Raw genomic sequence first — 13353 nt, 5'->3', positions numbered from 1 at the left:
TAGAACGAATAATAGCAACCAGTGTGAAAGTTAACGTCATTTCTTCTTTCCTGGCAACATAGGCTTCACCCTAGGGCGTTGCTCCAGCAGAGTGAATAGTTAGGGCCTTACAAGTCAACGCCCGATGCATAAAATACAAAATAAATAGAACAGTTTTTCCATCGTGTAAAACGAATAATTGCTACCGGTGTGAAAATTATGGTCATTTCTACGTTCCGGTCAACCTAGGCATCACCATAGGGCGTTACTCCACCAGATCGAATAGTTAGGGCCTAAGATGTGAACCCCGGAAGCATAAAATACAATATAAATACAACAGTTTTTCCATCATACAAAACGAATAATTGCAACCAGTATGAAAGCTAGGGTCATTTCTACTTTACGGGCAACCTAGGCTACACCCTAGGGCGTTGCTCTTACAGATTGAATAGTTAGGGCCTTAGAAGTTAATGCCCGAAGCATAAAATGCAATAAAAATACAACAGTTTTTCCATCGTATAAAAGGATTAATTGCAACCAGTTTGAAAGTGATGGTCATTTCTACGTTCCGGGCAACCTAGCCTTCACTCTAGGACGTTGCTCCACCAGATCGAATAGCTAGGGCCTTAGAAGTCAACGCCCGAAGCATAAAATACAAAATAAAGAGTACAGTTTTTCCATTGTATAAAACGTATAAATGCTACCGGTGTGAAAGTTATGGTCATTTCTACGTTCCGGGCAACCTCGGCTTCACCCTAGGTCGTTGTTCCACCAGATGGAATAGTTAGGGCCTTAGAAGTCAACGCCCGAAGTATAAAATACAAAATAAATAGAACAGTTTTTCCATAGTATAAAACTAATGATTTCAACCAGTGTGAAAGTAATGGGCATTTCTACATTCCGGACAACCTAGGCTTCACTCTAGGGCGTTGCTCCACCACATTGAATAGCTACGGCCTTAGAAGTCAACGCCAGAAGCATAAAATACAATAAATAAACAAGAGTTTTTCCATCGTATATCAGGAATAATTGCAACCAGTGTGAAAGTGATGGTCACTTCTACGTTCCGGGCAACGTAGGCTTCACTCTAGGGCGTTGTTCCAACAGATCGAACACTTAGGGCCTAAGAAGGCACCGCCAGAAGCATAAAATACAATATAAATATAACAGTTTTTCCATCGTATAAAACGAATAATAGCAATCAGTGTGAAAGTTATGGTCATTTCTAAGTTCCGGGCAGCCTAGGCTTCACCCTAGGGCGTCGATCCAACAGATTGAATAGTTAGGGCCTTAGAAATCAACGCCCGACGCATAAAATGCAATAAAAATGCAACAGTTTTTCCATCGTATAAATGGATTAATTGCAACCAGTTTGAAAGTGATGGTCATTTCTACGTTCCGGGCAACCTAGGCTTCACCCTAGGGCGTTGTTCCGCCAGATGGAGTAGTTAGGGCATAAGAAGTCAACGCCCGACGCATAAAATGCAATAAAAATGCAACAGCTTTTCCATCGTATAAAAGGATTAATTGCAACCAGTTTGAAAGTGATGGTCATTTCTACGTTCCGGGCAACCTAGGCTTCACCCTAGGGCGTTGTTCCGCCAGATGGAGTAGTTAGGGCATAAGAAGTCAACCCCCGACGCATAAAATGCAATAAAAATGCAACAGTTTTTCCATCGTATAAAAGGATTAATTGCAACCAGTTTGAAAGTGATGGTCATTTCTACGTTCCGGGCAACCTAGGCTTCACCCTAGGGCGTTGTTCCACCAGATCGAATAGTTAGGGCCTAAGAAGTCAGCGCCAGAAGCATAAAATACTATATAAATATAACAGTTTTTCCATCGTATAAAACGAATAATAGCAGCCATTGTGAAAGTTATGGTCATTTCTACGTTCCGGGCAACCTAGGCTTCACCCTAGGGCGTTGCTTCAACAGATCGAATAGTTAGTGCCTTAGAAGTCAAGGGCCGAAGCATAAAATACAAAATAAATAGAACAGTTTTTCCATTGTATAAAACGAATAAAAGCAAGCAGTGTGAAAGTTAACATCATTTCTACTTTCCGGGCAACCTAGGCTTCACCCTAGGGCGTTGCTCCAACAGATTGAATAGTTAGGGCCTTAGAAGTCAACGCCCGATGCATAAAATACAATATAAATAGAACAGTTTTTCCATCGTGTAAAACGAATAATTGCCACCGGTGTGAAAGTTATTTCTGTTTCTACGTTCCGGGCAACCTAGGCTTCACCCTAGGGCGTTGTTCCACCAGATGCAATAGTTAGGGCATAAGAAGTCAGCGCCAGAAGCATAAAATACAATATAAATATAACAGTTTTTCCATTGTATAAAACGAATAATAGCAGCCAGTGTGAAAGTTATGGTCATTTATACGTTCCGGACAACCTAGGCTTCACTCTAGGGCGTTGCTCCACCACATCGAATAGCTACGGCCTTAGAAGTCAACGCCAGAAGCATAAAATACAATAAATATACAAGAGTTTTTCCATCGTATATCAGGAATAATTGCAACCAGTTTGAAAGTGATGGTCATTTCTACGTTCCGGGCAACCTAGGCTTCACCCTAGGGCGTCGTTCCGCCAGATGGAGTAGTTAGGGCATAAGAAGTCAACCCCCGACGCATAAAATGCAATAAAAATGCAACAGTTTTTCCATCGTATAAAAGGATTAATTGCAACCAGTTTGAAAGTGATGGTCATTTCTACGTTCCGGGCAACCTAGGCTTCACTCTAGGGCGTTGCTCCACCAGATCAAACAGCTAGGGCCTTAGAAGTCAACGCCCGAAGCATAAAATACAATATAAATATAACAGTTTTTCCATCGTATAGAACGAATAATGGCAACCAGTGTGAAAGTTAACGTCATTTCTTCTTTCCGGGCAACCTAGGCTTCACCCTAGGGCGTTGCTCCAACAGATTGAATAGTTAGGGCCTTAGAAGTCAACGCCCGATGCATAAAATACAAAATAACTAGAACAGCTTTTCCATCGTGTAAAACGAATAATTGCTACCGGTGTGAAAATTATGGTCATTTCTACGTTCCGGTCAACCTAGGCTTCAGCATAGGGCGTTACTCCACCAGGTCAAACAGTTAGTTCCTTAGAAGTCAACGCCCGAAGCATAAAATACAAAATAAATAGAACAGTTTTTCCATCGTATAGAACGAATAATAGCAACCAGTGTGAAAGTTAACGTCATTTCTACTTTCCGGGCGACCTAGGCTTCACCCTAGGGCGTTGCTCCAACAGATTGAATAGTTAGGGCCTTAGAAGTCAATGGCCGAAGCATAAAATGCAATAAAAATACAACAGTTTTTCCATCGTATAAAAGGATTAATTGCAACCAGTTTGAAAGTAATGGTCATTTCTACGTTCCGGGCAACCTAGGCTTCACTCTAGGGCGTTGCTCCGCCAGATCGAATAGTTAGTGCCTTAGAAGTCAACGCCAGAAGCATAAAATACAATATCAATACAACAGTTTTTCCAACGTATAAAACGAATAATTGCAACCAGTATGAAAGTTATGGTCATTTCTACGTTCGGGGCAACCTAGGCTTCACTCTATGGCGTTCTTCCACTACATCGAATAGCAACGGCCTCAGAAGTCAATGCCTGAAGCATAAAATACAATAAAAATACAACAGTCTTTCCGTCCTATAACAGGAATAATTGCAACCCGTGTGAAAGTGATGGTCATTTGGACGTTCAAGGCAACCTAATCTTCTCTCTAGGGCGTTGTTCCACCAGATCGAATTTTTAGGGCCTAAGAAGTCAACGCCAGAAGCATAAGATACAATATAAAGGTAACATGTTTTCCATCGTATAGAACGAATAATAGCAACCAGTGTGAAATTTATGGTCACTTCTACGTTCCGGGCAACCTAGGCTTCACTCGAGGGCGTTGCTGCACCAGATCAAACAGTTAGGGCCTTAGCAGTCAACGACCGAAGCATAAAATACAAAATAAATAGAACAGTTTTTCCATTGTATAAAACGAATAATAGCAACCAGTGTGAAAGTTATGGTCATTTCTACGTTCGGGCAACCTGGGCTTCACTCTAGGGCGTTGCTCCACCAGATCAAACAGCTAGGGCCTTAGAAGTCAACGCCCGAAGCATAAAATACAATATAAATATAACAGTTTTTCCATCGTATAGAACGAATAATAGCAACCAGTGTGAAAGTTAACGTCATTTCTACTTTCCGGGCAACATAGGCTTCACCCTAGGGCGTTGCTCCAGCAGAGTGAATAGTTAGGGCCTTACAAGTCAACGCCCGATGCATAAAATACAAAATAAAGAGTACAGTTTTTCCATTGTATAAAACGTATAATTGCTACCGGTGTGAAAGTTATGGTCATTTCTACGTTCCGGGCAACCTCGGCTTCACCCTAGGGCGTTGCTCCAACAGATTGAATAGTTAGGGCCTTAGAAGTCAACGCCCGATGCATAAAATACAAAATAACTAGAACAGCTTTTCCATCGTGTAAAACGAATAATTGCTACCGGTGTGAAAATTATGGTCATTTCTACGTTCCGGTCAACCTAGGCTTCAGCATAGGGCGTTACTCCACCAGGTCAAACAGTTAGTTCCTTAGAAGTCAACGCCCGAAGCATAAAATACAAAATAAATAGAACAGTTTTTCCATCGTATAGAACGAATAATAGCAACCAGTGTGAAAGTTAACGTCATTTCTACTTTCCGGGCGACCTAGGCTTCACCCTAGGGCGTTGCTCCAACAGATTGAATAGTTAGGGCCTTAGAAGTCAATGGCCGAAGCATAAAATGCAATAAAAATACAACAGTTTTTCCATCGTATAAAAGGATTAATTGCAACCAGTTTGAAAGTAATGGTCATTTCTACGTTCCGGGCAACCTAGGCTTCACTCTAGGGCGTTGCTCCGCCAGATCGAATAGTTAGTGCCTTAGAAGTCAACGCCAGAAGCATAAAATACAATATCAATACAACAGTTTTTCCAACGTATAAAACGAATAATTGCAACCAGTATGAAAGTTATGGTCATTTCTACGTTCGGGGCAACCTAGGCTTCACTCTATGGCGTTCTTCCACTACATCGAATAGCAACGGCCTCAGAAGTCAATGCCTGAAGCATAAAATACAATAAAAATACAACAGTCTTTCCGTCCTATAACAGGAATAATTGCAACCCGTGTGAAAGTGATGGTCATTTGGACGTTCAAGGCAACCTAATCTTCTCTCTAGGGCGTTGTTCCACCAGATCGAATTTTTAGGGCCTAAGAAGTCAACGCCAGAAGCATAAGATACAATATAAAGGTAACATGTTTTCCATCGTATAGAACGAATAATAGCAACCAGTGTGAAAGTTATGGTCACTTCTACGTTCCGGGCAACCTAGGCTTCACTCGAGGGCGTTGCTGAACCAGATCAAACAGTTAGGGCCTTAGCAGTCAACGACCGAAGCATAAAATACAAAATAAATAGAACAGTTTTTCCATTGTATAAAACGAATAATAGCAACCAGTGTGAAAGTTATGGTCATTTCTACGTTCGGGCAACCTGGGCTTCACTCTAGGGCGTTGCTCCACCAGATCAAACAGCTAGGGCCTTAGAAGTCAACGCCCGAAGCATAAAATACAATATAAATATAACAGTTTTTCCATCGTATAGAACGAATAATAGCAACCAGTGTGAAAGTTAACGTCATTTCTACTTTCCGGGCAACATAGGCTTCACCCTAGGGCGTTGCTCCAGCAGAGTGAATAGTTAGGGCCTTACAAGTCAACGCCCGATGCATAAAATACAAAATAAATAGAACAGTTTTTCCATCGTGTAAAACGAATAATTGCTACCGGTGTGAAAATTATGGTCATTCCTACGTTCCGGTCAACCTAGGCATCACCATAGGGCGTTACTCCACCAGATCGAATAGTTAGGGCCTAAGATGTGAACCCCGGAAGCATAAAATACAATATAAATACAACAGTTTTTCCATCATACAAAACGAATAATTGCAACCAGTATGAAAGCTAGGGTCATTTCTACTTTACGGGCAACCTAGGCTACACCCTAGGGCGTTGCTCTTACAGATTGAATAGTTAGGGCCTTATAAGTTAATGCCCGAAGCATAAAATGCAATAAAAATACAACAGTTTTTCCATCGTATAAAAGGATTAATTGCAACCAGTTTGAAAGTGATGGTCATTTCTACGTTCCGGGCAACCTAGCCTTCACTCTAGGACGTTGCTCCACCAGATCGAATAGCTAGGGCCTTAGAAGTCAACGCCCGAAGCATAAAATACAAAATAAAGAGTACAGTTTTTCCATTGTATAAAACGTATAAATGCTACCGGTGTGAAAGTTATGGTCATTTCTACGTTCCGGGCAACCTCGGCTTCACCCTAGGTCGTTGTTCCACCAGATGGAATAGTTAGGGCCTTAGAAGTCAACGCCCGAAGTATAAAATACAAAATAAATAGAACAGTTTTTCCATAGTATAAAACTAATGATTTCAACCAGTGTGAAAGTAATGGGCATTTCTACATTCCGGACAACCTAGGCTTCACTCTAGGGCGTTGCTCCACCACATCGAATAGCTACGGCCTTAGAAGTCAACGCCAGAAGCATAAAATACAATAAATATACAAGAGTTTTTCCATCGTATATCAGGAATAATTGCAACCAGTGTGAAAGTGATGGTCACTTCTACGTTCCGGGCAACGTAGGCTTCACTCTAGGGCGTTGTTCCAACAGATCGAACACTTAGGGCCTAAGAAGGCACCGCCAGAAGCATAAAATACAATATAAATATAACAGTTTTTCCATCGTATAAAACGAATAATAGCAATCAGTGTGAAAGTTATGGTCATTTCTAAGTTCCGGGCAACCTAGGCTTCACCCTAGGGCGTCGATCCAACAGATTGAATAGTTAGGGCCTTAGAAATCAACGCCCGACGCATAAAATGCAATAAAAATGCAACAGTTTTTCCATCGTATAAAAGGTTTAATTGCAACCAGTTTGAAAGTGATGGTCATTTCTACGTTCCGGGCAACCTAGGCTTCACCCTAGGGCGTTGTTCCGCCAGATGGAGTAGTTAGGGCATAAGAAGTCAACGCCCGACGCATAAAATGCAATATCAATACAACAGTTTTTCCAACGTATAAAACGAATAATTGCAACCAGTATGAAAGTTATGGTCATTTCTACGTTCGGGGCAACCTAGGCTTCACTCTATGGCGTTCTTCCACTACATCGAATAGCAACGGCCTCAGAAGTCAATGCCTGAAGCATAAAATACAATAAAAATACAACAGTCTTTCCGTCCTATAACAGGAATAATTGCAACCCGTGTGAAAGTGATGGTCATTTGGACGTTCAAGGCAACCTAATCTTCTCTCTAGGGCGTTGTTCCACCAGATCGAATTTTTAGGGCCTAAGAAGTCAACGCCAGAAGCATAAGATACAATATAAAGGTAACATGTTTTCCATCGTATAGAACGAATAATAGCAACCAGTGTGAAATTTATGGTCACTTCTACGTTCCGGGCAACCTAGGCTTCACTCGAGGGCGTTGCTGCACCAGATCAAACAGTTAGGGCCTTAGCAGTCAACGACCGAAGCATAAAATACAAAATAAATAGAACAGTTTTTCCATTGTATAAAACGAATAATAGCAACCAGTGTGAAAGTTATGGTCATTTCTACGTTCGGGCAACCTGGGCTTCACTCTAGGGCGTTGCTCCACCAGATCAAACAGCTAGGGCCTTAGAAGTCAACGCCCGAAGCATAAAATACAATATAAATATAACAGTTTTTCCATCGTATAGAACGAATAATAGCAACCAGTGTGAAAGTTAACGTCATTTCTACTTTCCGGGCAACATAGGCTTCACCCTAGGGCGTTGCTCCAGCAGAGTGAATAGTTAGGGCCTTACAAGTCAACGCCCGATGCATAAAATACAAAATAAAGAGTACAGTTTTTCCATTGTATAAAACGTATAATTGCTACCGGTGTGAAAGTTATGGTCATTTCTACGTTCCGGGCAACCTCGGCTTCACCCTAGGGCGTTGCTCCAACAGATTGAATAGTTAGGGCCTTAGAAGTCAACGCCCGATGCATAAAATACAAAATAACTAGAACAGCTTTTCCATCGTGTAAAACGAATAATTGCTACCGGTGTGAAAATTATGGTCATTTCTACGTTCCGGTCAACCTAGGCTTCAGCATAGGGCGTTACTCCACCAGGTCAAACAGTTAGTTCCTTAGAAGTCAACGCCCGAAGCATAAAATACAAAATAAATAGAACAGTTTTTCCATCGTATAGAACGAATAATAGCAACCAGTGTGAAAGTTAACGTCATTTCTACTTTCCGGGCGACCTAGGCTTCACCCTAGGGCGTTGCTCCAACAGATTGAATAGTTAGGGCCTTAGAAGTCAATGGCCGAAGCATAAAATGCAATAAAAATACAACAGTTTTTCCATCGTATAAAAGGATTAATTGCAACCAGTTTGAAAGTAATGGTCATTTCTACGTTCCGGGCAACCTAGGCTTCACTCTAGGGCGTTGCTCCGCCAGATCGAATAGTTAGTGCCTTAGAAGTCAACGCCAGAAGCATAAAATACAATATCAATACAACAGTTTTTCCAACGTATAAAACGAATAATTGCAACCAGTATGAAAGTTATGGTCATTTCTACGTTCGGGGCAACCTAGGCTTCACTCTATGGCGTTCTTCCACTACATCGAATAGCAACGGCCTCAGAAGTCAATGCCTGAAGCATAAAATACAATAAAAATACAACAGTCTTTCCGTCCTATAACAGGAATAATTGCAACCCGTGTGAAAGTGATGGTCATTTGGACGTTCAAGGCAACCTAATCTTCTCTCTAGGGCGTTGTTCCACCAGATCGAATTTTTAGGGCCTAAGAAGTCAACGCCAGAAGCATAAGATACAATATAAAGGTAACATGTTTTCCATCGTATAGAACGAATAATAGCAACCAGTGTGAAAGTTATGGTCACTTCTACGTTCCGGGCAACCTAGGCTTCACTCGAGGGCGTTGCTGAACCAGATCAAACAGTTAGGGCCTTAGCAGTCAACGACCGAAGCATAAAATACAAAATAAATAGAACAGTTTTTCCATTGTATAAAACGAATAATAGCAACCAGTGTGAAAGTTATGGTCATTTCTACGTTCGGGCAACCTGGGCTTCACTCTAGGGCGTTGCTCCACCAGATCAAACAGCTAGGGCCTTAGAAGTCAACGCCCGAAGCATAAAATACAATATAAATATAACAGTTTTTCCATCGTATAGAACGAATAATAGCAACCAGTGTGAAAGTTAACGTCATTTCTACTTTCCGGGCAACATAGGCTTCACCCTAGGGCGTTGCTCCAGCAGAGTGAATAGTTAGGGCCTTACAAGTCAACGCCCGATGCATAAAATACAAAATAAATAGAACAGTTTTTCCATCGTGTAAAACGAATAATTGCTACCGGTGTGAAAATTATGGTCATTCCTACGTTCCGGTCAACCTAGGCATCACCATAGGGCGTTACTCCACCAGATCGAATAGTTAGGGCCTAAGATGTGAACCCCGGAAGCATAAAATACAATATAAATACAACAGTTTTTCCATCATACAAAACGAATAATTGCAACCAGTATGAAAGCTAGGGTCATTTCTACTTTACGGGCAACCTAGGCTACACCCTAGGGCGTTGCTCTTACAGATTGAATAGTTAGGGCCTTATAAGTTAATGCCCGAAGCATAAAATGCAATAAAAATACAACAGTTTTTCCATCGTATAAAAGGATTAATTGCAACCAGTTTGAAAGTGATGGTCATTTCTACGTTCCGGGCAACCTAGCCTTCACTCTAGGACGTTGCTCCACCAGATCGAATAGCTAGGGCCTTAGAAGTCAACGCCCGAAGCATAAAATACAAAATAAAGAGTACAGTTTTTCCATTGTATAAAACGTATAAATGCTACCGGTGTGAAAGTTATGGTCATTTCTACGTTCCGGGCAACCTCGGCTTCACCCTAGGTCGTTGTTCCACCAGATGGAATAGTTAGGGCCTTAGAAGTCAACGCCCGAAGTATAAAATACAAAATAAATAGAACAGTTTTTCCATAGTATAAAACTAATGATTTCAACCAGTGTGAAAGTAATGGGCATTTCTACATTCCGGACAACCTAGGCTTCACTCTAGGGCGTTGCTCCACCACATCGAATAGCTACGGCCTTAGAAGTCAACGCCAGAAGCATAAAATACAATAAATATACAAGAGTTTTTCCATCGTATATCAGGAATAATTGCAACCAGTGTGAAAGTGATGGTCACTTCTACGTTCCGGGCAACGTAGGCTTCACTCTAGGGCGTTGTTCCAACAGATCGAACACTTAGGGCCTAAGAAGGCACCGCCAGAAGCATAAAATACAATATAAATATAACAGTTTTTCCATCGTATAAAACGAATAATAGCAATCAGTGTGAAAGTTATGGTCATTTCTAAGTTCCGGGCAACCTAGGCTTCACCCTAGGGCGTCGATCCAACAGATTGAATAGTTAGGGCCTTAGAAATCAACGCCCGACGCATAAAATGCAATAAAAATGCAACAGTTTTTCCATCGTATAAAAGGTTTAATTGCAACCAGTTTGAAAGTGATGGTCATTTCTACGTTCCGGGCAACCTAGGCTTCACCCTAGGGCGTTGTTCCGCCAGATGGAGTAGTTAGGGCATAAGAAGTCAACGCCCGACGCATAAAATGCAATAAAAATGCAACAGCTTTTCCATCGTATAAAAGGATTAATTGCAACCAGTTTGAAAGTGATGGTCATTTCTACGTTCCGGGCAACCTAGGCTTCACCCTAGGGCGTTGTTCCGCCAGATGGAGTAGGTAGGGCATAAGAAGTCAACCCCCGACGCATAAAATGCAATAAAAATGCAACAGTTTTTCCATCGTATAAAAGGATTAATTGCAACCAGTTTGAAAGTGATGGTCATTTCTACGTTCCGGGCAACCTAGGCTTCACCCTAGGGCGTTGTTCCACCAGATCGAATAGTTAGGGCCTAAGAAGTCAGCGCCAGAAGCATAAAATACAATATAAATATAACAGTTTTTCCATCGTATAAAACGAATAATAGCAGCCAGTGTGAAAGTTATGGTCATTTCTACGTTCCGGGCAACCTAGGCTTCACCCTAGGGCGTTGCTTCAACAGATCGAATAGTTAGTGCCTTAGAAGTCAAGGGCCGAAGCATAAAATACAAAATAAATAGAACTGTTTTTCCATCGTATAAAACGAATAATTGCCACCGGTGTGAAAGTTATTTCTATTTCTACGTTCCGGGCAACCTAGGCTTCGCCCTAGGGCGTTGTTCCACCAGATGCAATAGTTAGGGCATAAGAAGTCAGCGCCAGAAGCATAAAATACAATATAAATATAACAGTTTTTCCATTGTATAAAACGAATAATAGCAGCCAGTGTGAAAGTTATGGTCATTTATACGTTCCGGACAACCTAGGCTTCACTCTAGGGCGTTGCTCCACCACATCGAATAGCTACGGCCTTAGAAGTCAACGCCAGAAGCATAAACTACAATAAATATACAAGAGTTTTTCCATCGTATATCAGGAATAATTGCAACCAGTTTGAAAGTGATGGTCATTTCTACGTTCCGGGCAACCTAGGCTTCACCCTAGGGCGTCGTTCCGCCAGATGGAGTAGTTAGGGCATAAGAAGTCAACCCCCGACGCATAAAATGCAATAAAAATGCAACAGTTTTTCCATCGTATAAAAGGATTAATTGCAACCAGTTTGAAAGTGATGGTCATTTCTACGTTCCGGGCAACCTAGGCTTCACCCTAGGGCGTTGTTCCACCAGATGGAATAGTTAGGGCATAAGAAGTCAGCGCCAGAAGCATAAAATACAATATAAATATAACAGTTTTTCCATCGTATAAAACGAATAATAGCAGCCAGTGTGAAAGTTATGGTCACTTCTACGTTCCGGGCAACCTAGGCTTCACTCGAGGGCGTTGCTGCACCAGATCAAACAGTTAGGGCCTTAGCAGTCAACGACCGAAGCATAAAATACAAAATAAATAGAACAGTTTCTCCATTGTATAAAACGAATAATAGCAACCAGTGTGAAAGTTATGGTCATTTCTACGTTCGGGCAACCTGGGCTTCACCCTAGGGCGTCGCTCCAACAGATTGAATAGTTGGGGCCTTAGAAATCAACGCCCGACGCATAAAATGCAATAAAAATGCAACAGTTTTTCCATCGTATAAAAGGATTACTTGCAACCAGTTTGAAAGTGATGGTCATTTCTACGTTCCGGGCAACCTAGGCTTCACCCTAGGGGGTTGTTCCGCCAGATGGAGTAGTTAGGGCATGAGAACTCAACGCCCGACGCATAAAATGCAATAAAAATGCAACAGCTTTTCCATCGTATAAAACGTATAATAGCAACCAGTGTGAAAGTTATGGTCATTTCTACGTTCCGGGCAACCTAGGCTTCACTCTAGGGCGTTGCTGCACCAGATCAAACAGTTAGTACCTTAGAAGTCAACGCCCGAAGCATAAAATACAAAATAAATAGAACTGTTTTTCCATCGTATAAAACGAATAATTGCTACCGGTGTGAAAGTTATTTCTATTTCTACGTTTCGGGCAACCTAGGCTTCACCCTAGGGCGTTGCTTCAACAGATCGAATAGTTAGTGCCTTAGAAGTCAACGGCCGAAGCATAAAATACAAAATAAATAGAACTGTTTTTCCATCGTATAAAACGAATAATTGCTACCGGTGTGAAAGTTATTTCTATTTCTACGTTCCGGGCAACCTAGGCTTCACCCTAGGGCGTTGTTCCACCAGATTGAATAGTTAGGGCATAAGAAGTCAGCGCCAGAAGCATAAAATACAATATAAATATAACAGTATTTCCATCGTATAGAACGAATAATAGCAACCAGTGTGAAAGTTAACGTCATTTCTACTTTCCGGGCAACCTAGGCTTCACCCTAGGGCGTTGCTCCAACAGATTGAATAGTTAGGGCCTTAGAAGTCAACGCCCGATGCATAAAATACAAAATAAATAGAACAGCTTTTCCATCGTGTAAAACGAATAATTGCTACCGGTGTGAAAATTATGGTCATTTCTACGTTCCGGTCAACCTAGGCTTCACCATAGGGCGTTACTCCACCAGATCGAATAGTTAGGGCCTAAGATGTGAACCCCAGAAGCATAAAATACAATATAAATACAACAGTTTTTCCATCATACAAAACGAATAATTGCAACCAGTATGAAAGCTAGGGTCATTTCTACTTTACGGGCAACCTAGGCTACACCCTAGGGCG

Source organism: Calliopsis andreniformis, unplaced genomic scaffold (assembly GCF_051401765.1).
Source record: "Calliopsis andreniformis isolate RMS-2024a unplaced genomic scaffold, iyCalAndr_principal scaffold0004, whole genome shotgun sequence".
NCBI classification, from domain to species: domain Eukaryota; kingdom Metazoa; phylum Arthropoda; class Insecta; order Hymenoptera; family Andrenidae; genus Calliopsis; species Calliopsis andreniformis.
The sequence above is the reverse complement of the archived record's forward strand: the minus strand, read 5'-3'. Positions refer to the sequence as shown.